The 22660-nt window shown below is 38.8% G+C and overlaps 1 protein-coding gene across 7 annotated transcripts in view; it reads right to left on the bottom strand.

Moving 5' to 3' along the window:
• bbg (big bang) overlaps window positions 1-22660 on the bottom strand; it is a 118758-nt gene that overhangs the window by 5667 nt on the left and 90431 nt on the right. The window contains exon 1 of one of the 7 annotated variants that reach the window (XM_064689319.1): window positions 9013-9120. The exons of 4 other annotated variants lie outside the window; for them this stretch is intronic. The gene's annotated coding sequence lies outside the window, so the exon portion shown is untranslated. Of the gene's footprint in view, window positions 1-5861; window positions 5917-8226; window positions 8379-9012; window positions 9121-22660 lie in introns of those variants that run through there. 2 more of the 7 variants (XM_064689318.1, XM_064689321.1) reach the window with 2 other exon arrangements.

Raw genomic sequence — 22660 nt, 5'->3', positions numbered from 1 at the left:
ACAACTTTCGTCAGCATTTTATTAATCAGCAGGCGCCGATCGATAAGTGAAGCCAAAATAAACATTCGGTCATCGAGAGTCAGGCATGTCTCTTATATATATTAACAAAACTATACCATAAGCCTATCTCTCTCTCGTTAAGGTGATTCAGCGGCGGCTGACACAAAGTCTATTGAGTAAGCAACGTCATGCGTCTAGTTAGTCATGTGATTAAAGCGTATAGTTTTGGTCATGTCATAGGTTTTTATGACACAGAGCTGCCCATGAGAATCGCATAGGGCGGCAGAACATTTCCCAGCAATTAGGCACAGCAGCAGCTAATTAGCTTTTATTATGGCCACATAATATTTAATAATAATTGTGATTATTAATCCAAAAAGCCCTTTGGGCGCCATTCAATTCGATTAACAATTTTAATTCCACGCTTAATTAATCAAATTAGCCGTAGATAGAGTATTCCCTGAGTCTGAACTCTCAACCCCAAAACGAACTTTTAAACTCTGCTGCTAGTCGTGGGCCTACGACAGGCAGCAACAATTAATCTTCAACTCTCAAGTGTAACATGAGGCGCCCCTCTTAGTTAGTGTTTAGATTTGGCAGCTTGTTTGGCTTTTTGTTTGGCCGAAACCGCGCTTTATTATGCATATCGTGTTGGCCATTGATTCTTATCTAATAGATGTTTAATGTAGGCGCAAAAACTTGACTTGGCGGTTCGCTTCGCTGGCTCGGCTGGTTCGGGACACCTGCCACAATTTTATAATTTGTAATCTGTTCGGATTGCGTTTCCCTGGCATTTTGGCAATTAAATAACACCGTTCTACCGCGGTGCTGAAGTTCATTTCTGCACAGTTTCAGTTAACATACATCTACATATGTACATACATACATATATTTGTATTTTCCACATTTGGCAACCCGCTGCGAGCTCTGGCCAAATTTAATTGTAATCTTCAGGGGCTCCAGCGAGCGATCGATGTGTGAAAGGTTAAGAGGTTCCAAGTTGAATGGGCAATGGGATTTAAGAATTGAACTGGCATCAAGTTAAAGAAATGAAGTATTTATTGGGTAGAGCAAAGCATGCGTAAGTAGTTATTTTCGTACTACATACTATGTATAAAGTGACCGGCGACTGGCACTACAATCAACTGGAAATAATATAATTCTCGGTACTCCATATATCAAAACGATTCTTCAAAGCTTGAAGCGAGGCATTTCCGTGCTGTCGCCGGCCGTACTCGCTTTCGAGTACATGCCGAAGTGTCGTCTTTAATTAGAAGCGAGTGAAACAAAAGCGACCGCCGGGTTGGGAATCTCAATGCCAAGACCGCTGCGCTACGCTTTAAAGTTCTTTGGAACTGGCTCGCATAACTCGAAGCTTGCTCTAATAACTTCCGCTGTTATCAACATGCGACGATTGCATAAGACATTGCACCGCAGCGCCACCTACCGCTGATAATTATAAATTGCATAGCATAGCTGTTCCCACAGTTTCACACAGCTTATAGAGAGTTCCATGCTATGTGTTCCCTTCTGTTTAGCTATAAAAATCCTGTAACAAATTGCGCGCATTTAGCGCACAAAATGCCACTTACCATGCTCCCCTCTCGGCGATTCTCAACGTGGGAATCGCTGGGAAAATCGGCTTGCGTGCTGCTTACCGTACGTAAATAATTGAAATTAATATTTTATTTTTTTTTTTTTGTACGCTTTCAGCGATTTCTTTAAAACATTTTATCGCTCGCATTTTACTTGTCGGTCTTCCTTTGACGTCGAGAGACGCGAAAAAACAAAAGAAACAGAAAATAAAATGGCTTAAAAAATGCGTAGATTGGTAGCCCGCACATTTTTCAACATGGCTAGCATTCTGCGCTGATTCTTCGTGGTTTCTGATGTTTTTCAGACCCCTCTCGCGAGCCCCTGATCTTTGCAATTCAGTCAGTCAATTGCGAAGCCGGCGCGAATATTGTTCGGGTTCGAGCTATGGCGAACGTAGCATATTTCATTTTAATTATTTTATTAAAGCCTCAGCCACAATGTGCAATTATTTAAAGTGTTCAATGCGTCGTTTGATGGATAGATGGGGAGTATGGGAGCTTGAGAGCTTGGGCGCTTCGCATCAACTGCCTGGGGCAGCCTTTTGATATCTCTCAACACCAGCAACACGCAAGCGAAGACAACTTGTCGGAATATAATTTAATGCATATTAATAAGCTCAAACTACATAGCTGAATGCATTTTCCGCTTGATTAGTGTTAAGAGCGAAGCACCATAGCCAATTCTAGCCGATAATTGCTACGCATTATGCCAAAAACGAACGACTCACCTGTGTGTGCTTTTATCGTATGATTATATTGTCATAAGACAAGAAACAACAGCGTGGCAATAACTCAACATAAGCCAAACAGCTGCTACAGAAACAGACGGTTCTTTATGCGAAAATATACAAAAGCTTAAGACTGTAGTCGTTAAATAATACCCTGTTAAAGCTAGATGAGGAGAATGATGGAACTTGTTCCTGTTTGAACAAAGACGAAACTAGGGTAAAACAGGTCAGGATTGGAGTACGTTAAGAACTTAAATGTAAATCGGACTCAAATATAAAATACCAACCATAATAGAGTACATAAACAAATAATATATTAATTTTTAGGAGATGTTCACATAATATGAAATATCTTTTTATGTCAAAACATTTTATCAACATATTCGTTTATCTATATCATATCTAACTTTAAATGAGTAGATTTATTTTATCTTAGACAACATTTCTAGCTGATGTAGTTATTTCAGAATCAAGTCTGATATACCCAAAGCATTACCATATGCACTTATAGGGCATATGAAAAATTCCAGACCATTTCTTTTATTTAATAAGAGCAACGCAGGAGAATAAGAAGCAACTGCAGCAGCAGTGGAAGCCGCTGCTTAAACCGACACTGAGGCCGACTTCTTGGCGGTGGGCAACAAAATGTTTCAGGTCTTTTCTTGCCTCCTTGAGTGCCCGCTCCGTCTACAAATTCACGCTGTTGTTGTCTCACTCAGTTTGTGTTGCACGCTGCCCGTTTTGCATTTAATGTGTCATGCAACGCTGCATAGCGGACGCTGCTGCCGCTGCCGCTGCTGCTGCTGCTGCTACGGCTGCTGTTGCATATGTTGCAGCAGCAGTTGCAACTTCTGTTGCTGCTGTTGTTATGTGGCAAGCGCCAAGTGTTGCAAACAATGCGATGAGCGAGCAGAGGAAGCGCCCGAGGGGACAAACAGAAGGGTAGCTGGAAAAACTGCTTATGCATATGGCGAGGAAAATGTGTTGCCAAGAAAAATGTGAGCTTAAATTGCAGCTGATGGAGAGAGAAACAGACAGAGAGAGAGAGAGAGAGAGAGTGAGAGGAGAAGGAGGGCAACCAGAACTGAAGTGTGTGCCGTTGCATAAATATCGAGCTAAAGTGCCAGACCTGCGACTATTGTAAACGCAGGCGAGCGGGCACCGCGGCAGGTAACTGTCGGGCTCTCGCAGCAGCAGCTGCCACACACGTTGCACACACGCACCCAGCGGCGGCGGAGGCGGCGGCGGCTTTCGGCTCTTGGCAACTTGACTTAAACGCATTTTTGCCATTGGCAACGGCCCCGGAGCGAGGGGAGAGCGGCAGTTTGGGGAGGGGTAAGCGCGTTGTGAATTATTTGTGAGATAGTCACAGGCAGGCGGGCAGGTGAGAGAGGGAGAGAACCTTTCAAGGAACATTTCAACGCTATTTACGAGGCAATTTCGCAAAAGGAATATTGCAAAATGTCTACTCCGAATTTTATGGTGAGTTTTCTTTTTTGAAGTGTGAACTTCATAAGCAGGAAGTGAAAACTAACATCGAAGAAACGCACAACAAACAAAAAAAAAGCTAGAAATACAAAATTCAACAAAATTCGGCCAGCCTCCTCGCATAGTTAAATCCCACTTAATGCAGCTTCAGCCGAAATAATTCATCGGAATAACGATCGCATCTAAAAATGCATTGTCCATAAATTATGCGTTTCATCGCATTATCAAAAAAAAAAAACAAATAAATCTTTGGGGCGGCACATAAAACTTGTCGTTGAGCGAACGCAATTTAAATAAATAAAAAGCCAGCCGAAAAATATAAAAACCAAGGAAAACTAATTAAAATAATACCAAGAAATTACGGAAGCAACTAATTGGTCAGCTCTCCGACTAAAGTTTGCCGTGAAGTAGCTTTTAAGCCGAGTCTCCTCCAAAGTGTGACATTTGTGGAGCGATCTTTAAGCTGTTGCGGCTTATATAACACGAAGATCGCTTTTTATGTTGGCTTTAGAGTCGCGGATAATGATGATGTTGATGGCTTTTAATAACCGGCGTGGAGTTAAGTAAAATGAAATGGAATGGAATGCTTTGAATATGTCAAGAACCGTAGCACCGGCGGCAGAACTTTGATCTAGACGCTGAAAGCGTAGCCTCCGGTCAACGTATTCCGTTCGGTTTGGTATTTCAAAAATTGCAGATCGAACAATTAAACGGCAATCGGAACAATTAAATGTTTGCAAAAGGCAGCCGGCATAACAAACGGCCAACATGGGTTAATTACTCTCTCCGGCCCATTCCTATTCCCATTGTCATTCCGAGTCCCAGTCCCAGTCCCAGTCCCAGTTCCATTCACATTCACATTCTTCCTTCTTCTTCTGGGGCAGTGTTGAAAAAGGGCGTAGCTGGCAGCTGAGTTGTGAGAGTGTGAGAGGAGCAGAGGTTAGAGGGAAGTGTTGGAAACCGAGTTGGTGAGAGCACGCTTCGCTGCGCAATTTAAGTGCCTCGAAAAGGTCCAAAACTATTAAAAGTTTTTCTGTGAATACCCTATAAGCAAGGCATGCAGTTTGGGTATGTTAATTATATGCGAACGAGTGCAGTCTGCAAAGCAAAGGAATTCTTGACAAGAAATTGAAAGTAACGCAATTTATGCTCGGGTATACAAATTCTCGAAATTCCTATCTAATAAGTAGAATATTTGTTGTATATACTTGAAATTGGGTTTACAGGGTAACTGGCATTTAAATAACATCAGCTTGTTTCTACTTTAATGCAAAGTGCACTCAATTGTGGCATGATTCTCAATTTGTTCTTTCTTTCTTTTAGATCGGAGCAGGAACTTCCACCTGTGACTCGACTCGCCGTCGACGCTAGGGTGTGATCTTTATCGGGGCACAGCTGGCACTTCAAGTTCATTTTAGTTCAGTTGGGTTCTTGTTGCTTCTTTTATGTACATTGGGTTCTGTCATTGTTGCCGATGGGGATTTCCATTTGAGTGACTCTTGAAGCGTTTCATTTACCTACAGTAGCCGACGTTGGGCTCGGCTCGGAAAACCATTTTCCCAAAAGACACAGCATTGTGTTTTCTTATCAATTAAAGCGTGACCTTTGTTGTGGCTTATCTGAGCGAATTAGTTCGGCCAGGCAGGTCGGCTGCTTTATGGTCTAATTAGTTGGAGAAACCTCCGTTCATTTCGGTTCATTATGACTTCACACAACAAATGAAAGAAAGCCAGAAAGAAAAATCAAAACTTGTTCGTTTCGGCGATGACATCAAGCAAATGCTTCCATCACCTGCTTCTGGCCTATCGGCACGAACTATAAAGTATAAAGTATCTAATAAATCGGTCGCTATCAATATGAAGACATCGTCGTAAATAGCCCCGACAAGCCTAACCAGCTAATCACAGCTTTAAATAGCTGTGAAATTCTCCGATCTATTTATACATATGTGCAACACTCTACAATTGTTCAATAAGAGCCAATAAATATGGCTTATTACACGGAATTACAGCCACATATTTTTGATTTATAAACAAATATTGCAACTGACAAAAGTAACTATCAACAGGTGTCTGACAAGCGTTTCGATTTACACAAGTCTGTCGTCTGTGGGGCCCTGGCTGTGAGCTTCTCGTTATATTTTTTTCTCTTTGTGTTGTGTAATACAAGCGAAAATGTCATTAACAAAAAATAAATGGGGGAAGTTACATAAGAATTGGAATAACTCATGGCAATAAAATTGTATTCAAATATAAGATCTGAAGTTGACATCAAGGTTAATTTGTAAAAAAAAAATAAATATTACAACTTTTTGAAATGAGAAAACGAATTTTTCTCACATTAAACGTCTTGAACTTAAAGTTCTTGTTTAATTCTTGAATGTCTCTTTATTGTATCTAACAATTTCTTAGAGGAATTTTTCTATATAAATCGTTTTTCATTACAGCCAAAGTCTACTTCTAGTTGCATTGCCTGACTAAAGAGTTAAATATGATACGGGTTTTGTTTGATTTTCGGGAATTATTACACAAGTTAGTTATTTGCTCACATTCGCAAATTATAACTCACGGCGAAATGTTCACATATTTGCTCATTAAATAAATTATCGTTTTCACTTTGAAGTAATACCGATTCGATCGGATCCGTTACGCCGGGATCCTGATGTCGCAACTGCAACTGTAACGGGCTGTTTAAAAATGCCAAACACAAAATGCCCCAAAAATTAAATAAAAAAAAAAAGAAAGAGATAAATAAAAAACATGGTCTTATAAAACAATTTCAATTGGTTCGCGTTTTGGGGCATTGGGTATTTCCACTCTTATCTCTGTGCCTCTCCATACCGCCTTCTCCCTTTATACGTCTATGTCCCTCTCTCTTTCTCTTCACTGAGCTCCACTTCAGCCCTTTTTGCCGAATTCTTTTTTTTTTTACTGTCAAGCGCGCGATTTTCGTTGACATTTGCAAATTCTTGTCACAAACGCGAAAAATTACAAACAGACAAACATATAATAAAAAGGCGAATCATAAAAATGTTTAGGTTTCGAGCGAATTTCAACTATTTTGTTGCTGCGGCCTCTTTTTCAATTTTGTATATATTTTTTTGTCTTTCTACTCTGTTCACAAAGCGACAAGGAGTATATTGGTTTTCTGCAAACTTCTTTTGAGTTGATTTTCGCAAAAAAGTTTTTTAAAAGTATTTCAGGTTGGAATTTTCCCATACTTCGAATATATGAGCATATATTCGTATATATCTACAGTTTTGGATCAAGTCAAGAATACTCTAGTAGTCACAGTTTTGCAGTCACAGTTTTAGTAACAATTTAAACAGCGTGTGGCGCAGTCGGGTCAGGCTGACTGCAACATTTTTACATTTTTTTTGTTGACTGCTGGAGTTGCATACAAAAGCATACGCCCCTTTCGCCACGCCCACTGTGACAATTTGTGCACACTTTAATGCAAATATTTGAATGAAAGCAAACTCAAGTCTGGCGACGGGCGACGGGCGACGGCCGACTGTCGGCTAAGTAGGTAAATGTTTATGATGCGTTTTATAAGGTAACGACTGCATTTGACAGCAAAAATCAAAAACTTGGTGACTGTCCAAAGTGTGGCAGTTGGGAAGGAGGGGGAAGGGGGCAGGAGTGTACGATATATGTACATACATATGTACATATACACAGCTATGTATGTTAATTCCATTCGCCGTCCAACGAAAGTAGTTCAATTTTGGCCAGCAAATATTTGCCAATGGCATACAAATTTTAAAGCTCTGTTTGTCTCTCGCAGAAAAGAACACGCGAATTGTGTCTATGGAAATGTGTCACAAATGTGCGGAGCAGGGTTGCCACCTAATGAGCGACAGAATGACAAGGCGTCTTTTTTTTTACAGTGGCAGACGGAAAGTGTGAAAGGTTGTTTGTCATTAAGAGTACGTAAGTGTGTGTGTGTGTGTCGAGAGGAGAACAACAACAAAGTAGGCTAAAGATTAAGGAAACGCCACAGAGGAAGTCAGTGGAACAACAATGAAAAGTCAAAAAGAAGAGAGAAAAACAACAATAGGGAAATAAAAGGAACGCTTGAGTTGCCACTATTAAACATGATTATAGGGATACACAGAAAAGAGAGTTGAAAATATGCACTATTTGAGCTAGACAAAGCTTTAATTTAAGGCCAAAATGGAAAACTACAAATTGAAGTACAGGAAAGTTGTTTAAAATGTGATTTAAACATGCATAATTCACTATATTTGCAATTGGTAAGATTTAATCACACTAAAAAGCAAAAAGCTTAATACTTTTCCAAGAGGCAATTTATATAATAAAAGTGCAACTAGGAACGTTTAACTTCCAGAAAAATGGAACCAAATATACCAAATTTTTTTTGTCGAATTATCATTTTTTCTTTGGGCTACGTACCTTTCTAATAGCTTTTGCTTTGCGCTCGGGGCTTTCGTTTTTGCATAAATTTCGCACACATTATTTATTTATTAATTTTTATTTTTGTCTCTTTGTTGAGAAAATATTTAAACAGTTTGCTTTTTGTTTGCACTTTTAGGGTTTTTTCTTTTAATATATTTTTGTTACCAAATAAACTGTGTTAACGATTATTAAAATTAACATAATTATTGTGCATTATAATTATTGTATTAACCATTTTTTTTTGAGCGAGATTTCACTTTCTTGAAAGGCATTAGCAATCATCAGAGATCATATCAAATGTTTTAAATAATTTGCATTGCAGCCAAAGAAACAACAACAAATGCAATTAATTATTGCGCTCGAATGCACAGCAAAGCTAAACGGAAATGGATATGAATGGATATGAACTCGAAATGCCGAAAAAAAAACCAGAAAAATTAATGTTTGCAAATTGTAAAGTTTGCAATTAGCTTTAAACTCGATTTCGATATTTGCGTTGCATTACATTTAATTAGACGGCCAGCGATGATGAAACGTGAATGAACGTGAATGAACTTGGCGAGAGTGCAAAGCGGCAATAACAAAACAAATAACAAAGCACAGTTACAGTTACTCAGCTTATAAACATGCAAAAAGAACAAACTTCACGGTCAGCCTGCAAGCGAGCGATCGTACGAATGAACGCAACCACATGCACACACACACACACAGACACACGCAAACCACACACTAGCACTTTACGGTGTGGGAGAGCGTGAGAGTCAAAGTCAAGTTTACACCTACGTTTGTGCCGTCTATTAAGTGCCCGCTACGTTGTGTACGCGACGAGCGCCAAAAGTAAACTGAATGTGCCGGCAGACACGATACGTCTGCGCAGCCGACTTGGACGCAACTTGCTTGACAAGCAGCTGAGCGGCCGATCGGCAGAGCGGCCACCTCCAATTGAGCAGAGAGTGGCGACTGCGACTGCGGCGGCGCTTGCAATTCTTTCGTTTGTCTTTTAATTGTCTTGGCGTCGCGTCGCGTGGTCTTTTTGATCATTATCTTGAAGCTTCGCTCAACTTCATTATGAGCGCAGCAGCATGTGGCGACTGCTCTTCGACTCCAACTTCGACTCCATGTGGATGTGTGCATATGTGTGCGTGCGTGTGTGTGCCTCGTGTATCTGTGATCGCATTACAGCGACTTGATGACAAATTTGTGATAAGCATTGGAAAATCTCTTACTGAGCATTAAATTAATTTGCCCAATGAAAATGCGGAACGCCGATTGATATCGATTGAACTTTGTACCCGTTACAGCGTGTGCATTAATTGACCGCTAGGCGGCGTTTCAAAGTGTTATTTATGGGCATATTTTGTACTTGAGAAAATTGTTCATTTGTCACACAATATTTGCATGTGTTTCATTTCCCTTTGGTCATATTTAAATGAATTTACGACTTTATTATGTATACTATATCTATATATGTATATATATATATATATATATATTATATCGCATTGGGCGTGTTGATGTAACACATATCGTTCAATTACTTTGTTTGGTTTCGCTGGAATTTCACAGCAATTATCGTAAATAATTCTATAAATATATGTATGTAAGATCTGGGCTGACATTTGAAACAGTAAACGGCCGTTTTTCTTCAACAGAACTTTGTTCTCAATTGTGTTCCCTTAACCTTGGAATACTTAAGAGCTCTGCTTACGCTTCTAACTTACAACTTTCTTTAATTTGTTATTATTATTCTTAACTTTCCTTGAATTATTATTTTTTTCGCTTTCGATTCACATGTACAGCATATTTTTGGATAAACTTTTTTTTAAAAGTTTTTCTACAAAGCATTTCCTCTTCCAGCCCTCTCTTTCCAGCTAGCCAAACAATTGCTAATTTTGACCGAAAAATAAGTGCAAAAGCAAATCGAAATGAGTGCGGTTTTAGCCATGAAATTCTATATATTGTTTAAATTGGTGGGGTTAAGTGCCAAAAAAAAAACCACAAGGCAGGCAAAGAGCAATGTGATGTGCGCACTTATAGGTAGCTGCCCCAAAGGAGGGGAAGGGGGGCAGCCTAGAAGAGGCTGTGGCTATGGTGTTTCGGCCACGCTCCACGCTTTGGGCTTAGTAATTTTTAATTTGATGATTAATCGATAAGCGACAGCCCCATCGACTCGGTACCAGGCCAATGTACGACTCCAATGCCCCCCCCTCCCTCCCCCCTTCGAATAGCATTCGTAGAGTGTGTGTGAGTGGAACCGAAAAAGAGGAATCGAAACGAAATGAAACGAAAAGAAACGGTGATCGGTGATCGGTGATTGCATGTGATTAGAATTTGTAATAAGCCAGAGTTTCAGATTCGGAGATCTCTGGAGAGCTCAAAGCTCAAAGCTGGGCAGAGTTTCTTTTATGCTCGGCACGCTCTGGAGCTGACCGATAGAGATCTCTATGTGAGCTGGGCGCCCGATCAACTGCTGGATGCTGCTGATTCCCAGCTGGAACTGGGAATTGGGAAAATTCCCAAGCGCAACACCCGCAACAAGCATTTTGTTGCCCGAAACTGAAAGTGCATTAGGATGAGTACACAATATTTTCATATTTTTCTTTGGGCAGCTTTCACTTTGTTTTCATTGTCTAGAATTTGTATAAGCACGCATAAACATTGCATAATCGCCAGAGAGTCTCGAGAGATTCACGACCTTTGGGCAATTATCGTTCAACTTTCTATGCCTCTTCGCTTTGAAAACTTTCACACAGAACAAAACACTTTCCCAAAGATATTTCTATGTTTTTTTTTTTTCACTCTTCTATTTCTTCTTTATTTCTGTATAATGTACGCAAATGGAAGTTCCACTTCAGATTGTCATTTATCAAAGCTGGGGGCTTCTCGCTTCTCAGTTCTCTCGCAGCCCTGAGTTATGTTTTTCATTTGATTTTCTGATTGACAGATGCCCCCTCGCAGCATTTGTAATGGATACCAAATGTGTGTGTGCGTCCCCATCGGGTTTAGCTTAGTTTCGGTTCAGTTTTTGGGATAATCAACATACCATATGTAAATATATGTTGGCAAATGCAAAACAGCTGCCTATTAAAATGTGTCGGAGCGCAATTTAGTGCGAAATATTTTGTCAAAAGCCGCCGACCTTGTGCCACTTGAGGCGCAACCCCGACAAGCCACACTCTTCACATCCAACCCAACCCATTCCATTTGATTCCAATCAACAAAAATCTTGCGCTGTTTCTCCTCATGTTGTGCGTCACTTGGCAAAACAAATCAATCAAAGGCAGCTGCAGGAGGGCCGGAAAATTGCATGGCAATACACGTTGCCAATATATAGATAGCTATATATATATATATCTATCTATATGAAACACGCCCCACACGATGCTATGCCAGACAATTGCGGCAGAAGCTGCGGCGCCAAATGCAAATTGCGTCAAAGTTTTGTTTCGTCTCGTTTTGCGGCGAAACTTTAAAGGCAAATTATTTGACATGTGACATTATGCGAGAATTCCTCCCTTGGGGTCCGTGAAACTAGCATTAGATCCATTTGCATATTATATTAGTGGAGGATACTCTAACTTGGCTACAAACTTTGCAACTTTGAGACAAGTTTGTGCGCTCTTTTTGTATGTATTTAAATCTTCATTTACTTCTTGTGCCTTATTCTTAAACGTTTACACGAGTCCGTCAGCGCTTGAATTGGCATTTGTCTTTTCCTTTCGTTTTTGTGTCGTATTCTTAAACAAAGCAGATTCTTTTCGCATTCCTCTATATGTTGTATTCTAAACCCATAGTTCAAAAGTCCCTTGATAAGGTTTTTAATATAATGGAAACTTATTTGTACTTGAGCTCAAAGAAGAGCATAGGAACTTCGTTGCCATTTGGCAAGGCAAGCAATCAAAGCCCGTCAATTGATAGGCACAATTGTGTTTTCTTTTCTTCCATTATTTTGTGGCTTGATGTTTTTTTAGTATGGCAAATGACAAAGTTCAGCGTCGATGAAAAACTTATGATACCACGAAAATGGCTCACAATGCTCACATTAACCCCACAATGGACCATGTTGCACTTGACAGTCGCATTTGTTGTGCACTGCAATTTATTGTTTTGATATTTGAATAAAACAGCCAAAAGTGGCCGCAAAAGGCCGTCAAAGCTGGCCAAAACTAGCCAATGGCCAAGCTCGGGCGGCTCATTAAAAGACTTTTTTTTTGGCCAAATTATTAGCAGGCCGCATACATTTTTATCTCTGCATTTTTTTTTGCACCTATTTCTGCCTGTCTTGTTAACGTTTTTTTGTTGGCCTTTTAGCGTGTTTATTAATTACAATTTGATTCAATACGTTTTGGCTTTTGTGAGTGCCAACAAAAGCCAAAGGGGCGTTGCGATCGTTTTTCGTTAGTTTCCAGCAAAAAAAAAATCGAATTGAATTCTTTGCTTAGAATTAACAAGAATAAAGCTGTGCAGCTGGTTAAGGAAAATATAAACATAAACACAATTCATAAAACTATTACAGCTGGCATTTATTGTAAACATATAAAAAAAATTGCAAGCCATAAAATAAATTTCATAAATAAAATACTTAATGTGGCTTCCAAGCAAGTAAACTCCTCTACATAAAATAGACATAAAAATAAATATCGAAAAATATGTGCAAAACGCACAAATGATAATAAATATAAATATAAAACGGATAAAAAAACGATAGACCGAAGAGTTAATACCCTTCTAGACATTTGCCTTACGGCTTTACAGATATGTGAGAAAACTGAAGCTCGCAAATGTTGAAACTCAGATGAAAATATCTTGGATAAGAGAATATTTTGCCGTAAGAGAACCTGCCTTTCGAAAGATCGTTATAGTGGTCCGATGTTGATAGGATTTTGAATATATCTTATATATATTATATATCTTGACAAACAAAAGAGTTTTCCATACAAAACCCTTCTCTTCAACCGATCGTTCCTATGTCATATATATAATATAGTAGTCCGCTGTTCACAAGATATATTGCATATGTGTAGAGAAAATTTGGTCAAGATATCTTGACACTTTTCAAAAAAGAACCTACATTCGAAACGATCGTTGCTATGGCAGCTATATGATATAGTGGATGTTGTTGATGCTGATCTAGAGTATATATACTTTATGGGATCGAAGATGTCTTCCTCTATGCGTTACACATTTCAGGACAAACTTATAATACCCTCTACAAGGGTATAAAAAGAGAAACAAACAATGTAAGGGATCGTAAATTTCAATCAGTGGGCCAACTAAAAAAAAACCCCATTAAAAATATATGTTATAAAGTGAATAAAAATTCAATAACTGTGGCCTAAAGGAACTGGAACTGGAACTGGAATCGCAACCAACTATTGTCTAGTACAAATAATGCACAATAAACATAAATTAGCAATGCCATTTTTTGTGTTTTCTGTTGTTGTTACTTATTTGTAAATGAATTAAATTGGGCTCGTTATGGCCAAGTGACCTTTGCGGGCGAGCAAAATAGCGGATAATACCCGGAGACTCCAATTGGATCGGCGGCCGTTTTACATTATAAATTGGCAATTCGACATTCGTTTGACAATCGCCGATTTGGCCAAGTTCACATGGTGTCGATTTCGAATGCAACTTGATATCGGATTGCGAATTCGAATACGAATACGAATTCGATGTCGATGTCGGTGCCGATGCCGATGTCGATGTCGACTCCTAATTCATGTATTAGAAAGTACAGCAATTGCCAGATTTGAATTTGGGGCGTGGGCCCTGGTGACGACGGCCACAGCGAAGACACACCTTATAGAGTGAGGGGGCTCATAATGAGATTTCTGTTGCCATATCTAAAAACAATTGCCAGTGTGCTAAAGGGGCGTGAAAACTGCAGGGCCTCTTGCAATTTTGGGCTGGGTCTTTGTCTGCGAGTCCGTTGTTTTTGGGCTCTGATTCTGCCTTTGGGCCCAACAACAGCAAGTGCCATTTGCTGCAGTTGCTTTGGCTTTTTAATTAGTTGACGTTGGTTTTTGGCTTTTTCATATACGTTTTTTTTCTCTTTTTGCGGGTATGTTGCTATGTTTTTTATTGCTTTTTATTGCTGTTGTTTCCATTGCTGCCGTTGGGGCGTGCGAACTTTTTTCTTTAATTAGCTGGCTTGTTCTTTGTGTTCTGATAGAATGAATTTGACATTTCCAGCTGACAAGTAAATAGTATATATATACTTTTTTATATATTTTTTTGATTTATCGCAATGCTGACGCAAGTCGTTCGCATTGCAATTAACTTTAATCTATCAACTACAACTAACAATAACCAACTTTGCCAGATTCAAGAGAAGTGCCAAGCCAAGCACTATTCCTGTTTATTTAACTAAATATCTGATTTATTTAATTTATATGTATTGAGAAATCAATACTCCACATTCACTTTCAGCTAAAATTACTTTTAAATTGCTAATGAAAATCAAAATCTGTTTGAACTGATTTTTCATTAATTGGAACCTTTGCTTTTCATGTCAATTATTGTGACGTGTGTTTTTTATACCCTGAATCCATTGAAAAAAGGTAAGATGCGGGTATAATGTCTTTATGCAAATGTATGTAACAGGCTAAAGGAAGCATCTCCCACAAAAAGTATATATATTATTGAGCAGCATCAAAAGCCGAGTCGATCTAGCCATGTCTGTCTGTCTGAGAATTTGGGAATATTCTATAGCAGAATAAGATCTACTGCTAAAAATATCATCAAGACAGGATAAGAATGACAGAATTTATTAGAGAAATTGAAAAGCCACGTGAACACATAATAACTATACTACATACACACTCAAAACTTGATTCTTGGTATGGCTGAAGAAGGTTCAGGGTATACGCTAGTCGAGCACTTACCGACTAGTGCACTCTTGGTTTTTTTATGCAATTATTAAATAAGTGCAATTTATTTAAATCAAATATTTATCAATATGGAAAAGCCGCAATAAAATGTGAATAAAACTGTCGCAATTAACAGCACGAAAAATTGCATTGCAAAAATGAATCATGAAATTAAATTATAAAAAAGCGCTTTTATTGCACAAAAAAAAAAGGAAGGAAAATCGCGCAATATTTTGCTTAAATTATTCATAAATTTGACAAAAGCAACAACTCGCTAACCGCGTATTGTTAATCATTATTGTTATAAACTAAAGACAACGACAGCTGCGGTATCTGATTAAACAGTTAAAAGCGAATGTTTTATTTATAATTGAGGCCTTTTTTTTCGCTTTTTTTTTCGGTATCTGTTTGCTTGTTCTTTTTGCCATTTATTGTTAATAATAAACTGTTTCAATTCTGCGTTATTTCAATTATCTAAATTTAAAAATTCCTCGCTCTTGTTCACAATATTGTATCTGTATTTGTGTTTGTGTGTGTGTGTGTGTTTCGATTTATTTATTTATTGTATTGCAATTTTTGCTAATTTGTTACTTCAGTTTCGCTGTGTCGAGCACATTTCACGCTGGCTGATTGGTTTTTCTGTTGTTACCTTGCAAGGTCGCAGATACAGATACACGCACACACACACACACACACACACACATAGATACAGCTGCCACAGATACTTTTACAGTTGTGCACACACAATCAGCTGCAGATAGCAGTCGAAATATTCGCGACAAATTAACTTGTAAACGTTAAATGAGCCGCGTGTCGGACAGAAGTTAGATTCGAAGTAAAAGTCGACATTCAAGTGCTTGCGCTGCGTGTGATTCGATAACTTTGGCATTTAATCAGTCAGCTGTTATCGAAAGATCGAACGATTCGCTCGTTCCGTTGCAAGCGTGCGTGGGAGCTGACCTTGAACTGCTTTGCAGGGCAGAGGAATTTGTCAGCGACTTGTGATGAAATCTGACAACCTTGAGTGGGGCTAATGTTAAATGTTAATTGGAAATCTCAACAGGTGAAGGAAGATCAACGAAAGCGGATAAGGTCAAGTGCGCGAAAAATGCGAATCAGCATGCAAATATATATATTTAAATATATTTAACTTTATTACTCGCTGATCTTTGGAAAGTTTGATAAATGAAGCAATATTTAGTCATTAATATTATATTTAGCATACTGATTCATTTTATTTTTTATTTTTAAAAGAACTGTGGAAAGTTGGAAATATGAAGCAATATTTACGAATTTAAAATTTTTTGCATATTGATTAATATTATTTTGATTTAAAAGACAATTTTGAAATTGGCAATATAAAGAAATATTTAATCTTTTAATATAATTTGCATCTTGATTTATATTATTTCGATATTTTAGAGATCTTTGGAAAGTTGGCAATATAAAGCAAAATTAACATTTAATATATTTTATTGTAACAAGGGATCTATTGCATTGCATTTTCAGGGACTTATTTTTAGTCTTATTTTTTGGCATATTAAAATTTTGATCTGAATTTTTTTTCACATGCCTTTCTCAAACTAATTCTATGCAGGCGATTCATGAATCATAAAAAAAATTCAAATTGCAATTACTCGAAACTGGAAAGATCGTGATTCGCGTTGACATTTCTTAGGACCCCGCAAAATTTGCATTTAAATCAAAGCCGACAAACTGTTGTACTGTTGCACCCCCGCACGCCCAACACCCGGAAGCGCCACTAAAATGGAGTTCAAGAAGTTGCTTCAACTTTTGAATTTTTTTTGTTTTTGTTGTGGCGCCCAAATCGGTGTACATAAATTATATTTCTGCCTAATTTCAACGCTTAGAAGCTAGAGGGTGGGCCAGCCCTTGCCGAAGAAAATGCGAGTGCCAAACACACACACATACATATAAATATATATATGTATATACTAGCACGCATAAATCATGGACGCGTCGTCAGGTATGGAAAAGTCGCCTGCCAGGCACTTAGTCAAAAAGATTTTGCCGACACCGCACAGAAAGTTAACATGAAAACTACATAATTCACTTAAATGTCAAGTTTGCGGGTAATGGCCGACAAGGGGCTGCCGGAGGCTGCATGGTTAAGGGGGGGGGGGGGCTAGTAAAAGGCAGTAACTTGGCCATAAGTAGCAGAGGAAACGTTGGTAGCTCCAGCAGCGGCAGCTGCGCCACAAACTGTTCACGTCACTCAGCGGTGCCTGAAAATGTGGTAATAAAGATCCAGCCAGCAGCCAGCAGCCAGCTGAAGAGATGAAAAACATACATACAGAAATTTGTAGTGGGCAGCGGGAAAGAAATTTCACTAAAGCGCTCCACGGTCACGATTTATCATCATTGCTGCAGCCATTTGACAAAAAGGGAAACATCTGCCAGCCATGGGCCGGGCAGCGGGAAAACTGGGGGAGGGGGGGCTGAATCGGGGGAGCGGACGTTTTGCCTGTGTAGCGGGTAGCTGAGTTCAAGTTCCAGTCAAGCGGCAAACATTTTTTTGGTTACATAGGTTACCTTCTTCTTTTTTTTTTTCGTTGGCTATACACATTTTGGTTTATTTTTATTTTTATTTTTTGCTCGCTTGGCGGCCTCTCAAACGACTGTCGGGGATCGGCGGATCTCTTGTAGTGCCTGACACTTAACGTGTCATTCGAACATTTTATTAGACTTGACAATGAACTCTTGAACCGCAGCGGTTCAAGCAAAAACAAAATACAACATTTACAGCAAACTTTAAGATTAACATTGGCGGTTGGTTTAAAACAAAAAAGAAACATCCAAAAGACAAACAATCTTAAAACAATAGAAAATAGAGAAGCGTTGCCTATAACTTTCACATTGACAAAGGATTTTCATGAGAAAAATATTTAATGCAAAAAAAGAATAAATAAAATAAATTTAAATATGTATTGTTGCATGTCCTAAAGAATTTCCACAGAAAACTTAAAACTCACATATTGTTTAGATTAAAACTTGTCTTGTTTTCCTTTAGAATAGAGATGTTATCAAAGAATTTCAATGAGAAAAATATACGAAAAAGTACAGTAAAAACAATATTAAGAGCGGATTTTTTCAGAAAACTATAAACAAAAGTTCATTTACTTTTAAGGTGGATTTGTTTGCGCTCAGACAGACTTACATATTGTAAAGATTTGAGCTCATCTTGATTCCCTTTTTCTTAAAATTCCCAAAACTCTTTTTCTTATAGAGATATCCACTTGATGTCATAAATCAATTTCCCAATTGGGCTGCCAATCGGTAGTCGTTGCCAAAAACAAAGATCGAGACACCTACACCAAAAAGGTAGTTCATTCCCACTAATCTTGAGATGCCAACGATCTGCTTTAGACATTTATCAATGCGCCCAAATCGTAGTTTACATTTCTATTTTAACTGTCTTTTAAATGTTATTTAAATTTTTTTTTGATTTTTTTTTGGACTCTTTATTGGAGTCGTAAAGCCGTAAACATTTCTCAATGCGCGCACTCCAAACGCTTGGCCTTTACCCAGCGCCAGCGAAAAACAAAAACTTGGCTCAAATAAATCTTATCAAATTAAGCCGAGCGCTCACAACAACAACAACAACAACAACTGTTTAAACGTGGGCGTGAGTTGGAGGCGACTACAAGTGAGAAGTTTGGTGGTGGGGACTGTTTTATTTTTTACCTCTTCTTCTCCGTGTTTTGTAGGGCTTGTCGAGGTTTGTTGGTTTTTTTTCGGTTTTTTTTTTTTGGGCTTGGGGACTGTTGAGTAATTGTTAACGACCCAAAGACTCGAGTTGACCAAGTTAAATGTGTACCATGCCAAAATTGGGCGAATTAATTAAGCCATTTGAAACAATTTCGCGTTGGCTCTCGCTTTTTTTTTTACTTGCCCCAAATTGCAATCAAATTAAATTGTTTAATTTAATTTGCCTGAAAATAGTTGCAATTGTTGTTGTTTTATTGTTGTTGTTGTTGTTGTTGTTGTAATTGCAGGCGCATTGCGTTTAAGTGAAAAGTGCTTTGCACGTTTTTTCTTTGCCCCTCTTAGCTTTCAATTCACTCGCGTTCATTTTCAACTGTCCAGTTTTATACTCTTCTTTTTCTCTCCGATAAAAATTTCTTCTGCGAGTTAGAGTCCGCTTTGTTTGTAATACTTTTGAAAAAGTCGATAATTTGTGTTAACTTATAAAAAAACCAAACATCTGCAATGTTATTAGCTCGTTCTTTGGATAATCTAATAGTAGTCTATATACAAAATTTGGTAACTAGCTTACAAGTTGTTAAAGACAAGGCCAAGTTTAGAGAGTCTAGCTTTAAATTCCTTTAGAAAAATATTGGGTAAATAGAGTGATAAATTGTGTGTTAATAAAAGCACAACAACATCAAGACCCAGAGCCAGCCAAATGAAAAGTTATATATAATAATAAAGTAAGGGTATTTCCAGCAAGCCAAAGATTTAATACCCTTGCAGACATTTGCCCTTCGCAGATATGTGAGAATACTGAAGCTCGTAAATGCTGAATTTGATGAACATATCTTTGAAAACAGAATACAAAGCTTAATATGCGACCAATCGATCCTATATGACATAGTAACCCGATGTTGATTATATTTTGCATATATGTTATATAGAGAGCATAGTTAAACTTAAAGATTACGTGTGTGGTCAAGATATCTTGATAAACAGAGAAGTTTCCCATACAAGAACCTAGTTTTAGAGCGATTGTTGTCCTATGGCAGCTATGTGATATCGTGGTCCGATTTGGCCGGTTCGGCCAAAGCTGAGAGACTAGTTCGCATAAAAAAGACAGACGGACGGACGGACATGGCTATATGAAACCCGGTTGTTGATGCAGATCTAGAATATAAGTATATACTTAATGGGATAGGAGATGCTTCTATCTGCCTTTGCACAAAAACATTATACATTGTATAAAAGATCACCAGAAAAATATGTCATTTAAAAAGTTATAAAAAGGTAGAGTATATACAGCTCGTTAGCTTGTGTCAACCAATTCGAATTAAGGAAGAAGCTTTTGCCACTCGATAGGCCTCGTTTGGGTGTTTTGCTGCTTATCACAAATTCCGATGCACGTTTTTTTCGTACTCATATTTGTGTCAGGAAGTGATTCGGCTGCAACTTTCCAGGGCCAATTTATGAGGGCTGCCGCTGTTGCTGCTGTTGCTACTCTCGAAGGCCCATCTCCAATTACTGATTGCCCGGCGACGATGCCTGCGGCCAGAGAAAAAGTTGTGCGTTTGCTGGGGACCTGGGCCCTGGGCCCCTGGGGCTGGCAAATATTTGACGCTTATTCCATCAACGTCAACGGGACTGGGCAACAACAATAACTCAACTGATCGATCAAATGTCGCTGTCCCGCCTCGAACAATCGAAAAAAAGATCGCCACACGGCGGCAAAGTTAATGGGTTAAGAGTTATTTTGGTCAATTTTTGACACACTTTTTGCTTGTGCGTAGAGATTGACACAAATATTTTGTGATAAATTATAAAGCTTTCAATAAGTTGAAATTATTTTCGATAATTATGAAAAAGCATGGCAAGTGTTGAAAGAATTTTGCCGAAAAGAAATGAAATTTCCCATGTCTTCCAGCTAGACTAAAAATGCACGATATTCATGCGTTTTCAGGCCTTTTTCCCGGAGCACAAACAATTGCAGCCAATTAATTTGTCATAAACAATAGTCATAGATCTATGCACAATTATGTTGTTACAAATGGAGAATGGCAGCCGGTCAAGCGGTCGATCGAGTGATAAAAATCTCAATTTGAAAGCAATCCGTAAAAAGACTCGCCAAGACATGCAGCACCCGCAACAATTATAAGCAACAACAGACATTATAATGCAAAAGGCTAACAGCAAGCCGAATTTGGAAAGAGATGCAAGTACGGAGCGATCCTCCACAACAAGCCGGAGCAAATTGCATAATTATTGCTACAAATGAAGCTGAAGCTGAAGCTGGCGCTGTGGCTGAAACTGAGAAGAAAGTGGCACCGTTTGAATCGTGATAAAGCGATAATTTGCCCCGTACCTATCGCCTCCAATCCCGGCGCCACCTTCCCCTCAAGATCAAGCAAATGCATTTCACTTTCTGTTTAACAAACAAAACAAAAAAATATATACATAGTATATACAAAATAAAATCACCAAAGCAACTTTAAGTCCAACTGGTGCCCGTCGACCGGAGCAGAGTGTATTATTATGAAATCAAATCGGAATCGTCCACAAGGCGCCCACGCCAAACTTTGACTTGGTCTGACTTTGGGCTTTTGGTGTACCGGATTCCGTTTTTCAAGTCCGAGTTCGAGTTCAAAGTTTGCGCAAATCTTTAGCCAACATGATTTCCACACAAACACACACACACACACACACACAGCAAGCAGCGTCTGTTGTAATTCATTTTAAATCATTTGCTTTTCACCATTTTCTTTTATTGCCCGGGCATGCACAACTTTAAAACTAAAGAGGAAACTGATATAAACATCACTTTCTGGCTTGTCAACCAGACTTAGTCTCACCCTGAGCTGGAGGAGGGGTGGGAGAAGGAGGACTATCATTGCCCCATCAGCTTAAATGCTCTTTTCATTGCGCCCCAATCATATCCCACTGACGGAAGCTTTTCGTGCTCTTGACATGAGCTTAAACGATCCATTGAAAGGCCACAATTATTGCATTTTAAGCTTCAAGCGCCATTCGAACAGTTTTGATTAGCCACAAATGAAACTAACAGTCAAAAAGCTGTCTGTCAAATGTGTCATTTTGTATGAAGCGCATTCCATTGCATAAATGTTACACAGTTGCGGATGACACTTAACAGCAATCGATAAGTATTGTGGTATTTTACTGAAGTATTATTTCCCTTTCCGCCTCGGGGATTCGCACTCCAAATTATAATTAAATACTTTAACTAGAGGAAGTATACAGGCTAATGCAAACTTCTTCTTAATAGTGAATAAATAACTATTCATAAATTTATTTAGGGGCTAAGTTCAGGCAATGTATTCTCTTTTGAGCCACGAAATGTTAGAATTTGCTACAAAGTATGGCAAGGGGCAGGCAACAACAAACAAGTCAACGAACAATAACAAATATTCGTGGCTACCGTGTGCCGCGGGCTCTGAGTCAAGAGAGGGAGCAGCGTTCCGAGGGCCGAGCGGAGCGCGAATGGCGACTCTGGCCAAAGCCAACAAATACGTGCTAATCCCGCCCTACGGTTATTGACGCAACCCACATACCAAGAGCTCATTGAATCAGCCCGAAACACTTTTCTTTTTGTTATTACTCGCTGTGTGTTGAGGCGAACGGGCGCTGCCCGGGGCTGGGATTAAGTTAAATTATTTTCAGCTTAATTAATTTACAAGCTGGCAAAATAAAAGGGCAAAGTTATTTTCTCGCGCGTTGACAGCTGCGCCTTTATCTGGGAAATTGGCCAGGCGCATCAGCGAGCAGGCAAGAAAATGAGAAAATGAAAAAAATAAATAAATACACCAATAGAAAAATGCTAGGAAAATATTTTT

This window comes from Drosophila montana, unplaced genomic scaffold, assembly GCF_035044405.1.
Source record: "Drosophila montana isolate Dmon_TW-CO22-7 unplaced genomic scaffold, ASM3504440v1 contig_3217_1, whole genome shotgun sequence".
Lineage (NCBI taxonomy): Eukaryota > Metazoa > Arthropoda > Insecta > Diptera > Drosophilidae > Drosophila > Drosophila montana.
The sequence above is the reverse complement of the archived record's forward strand: the minus strand, read 5'-3'. Positions and strand labels throughout refer to the sequence as shown.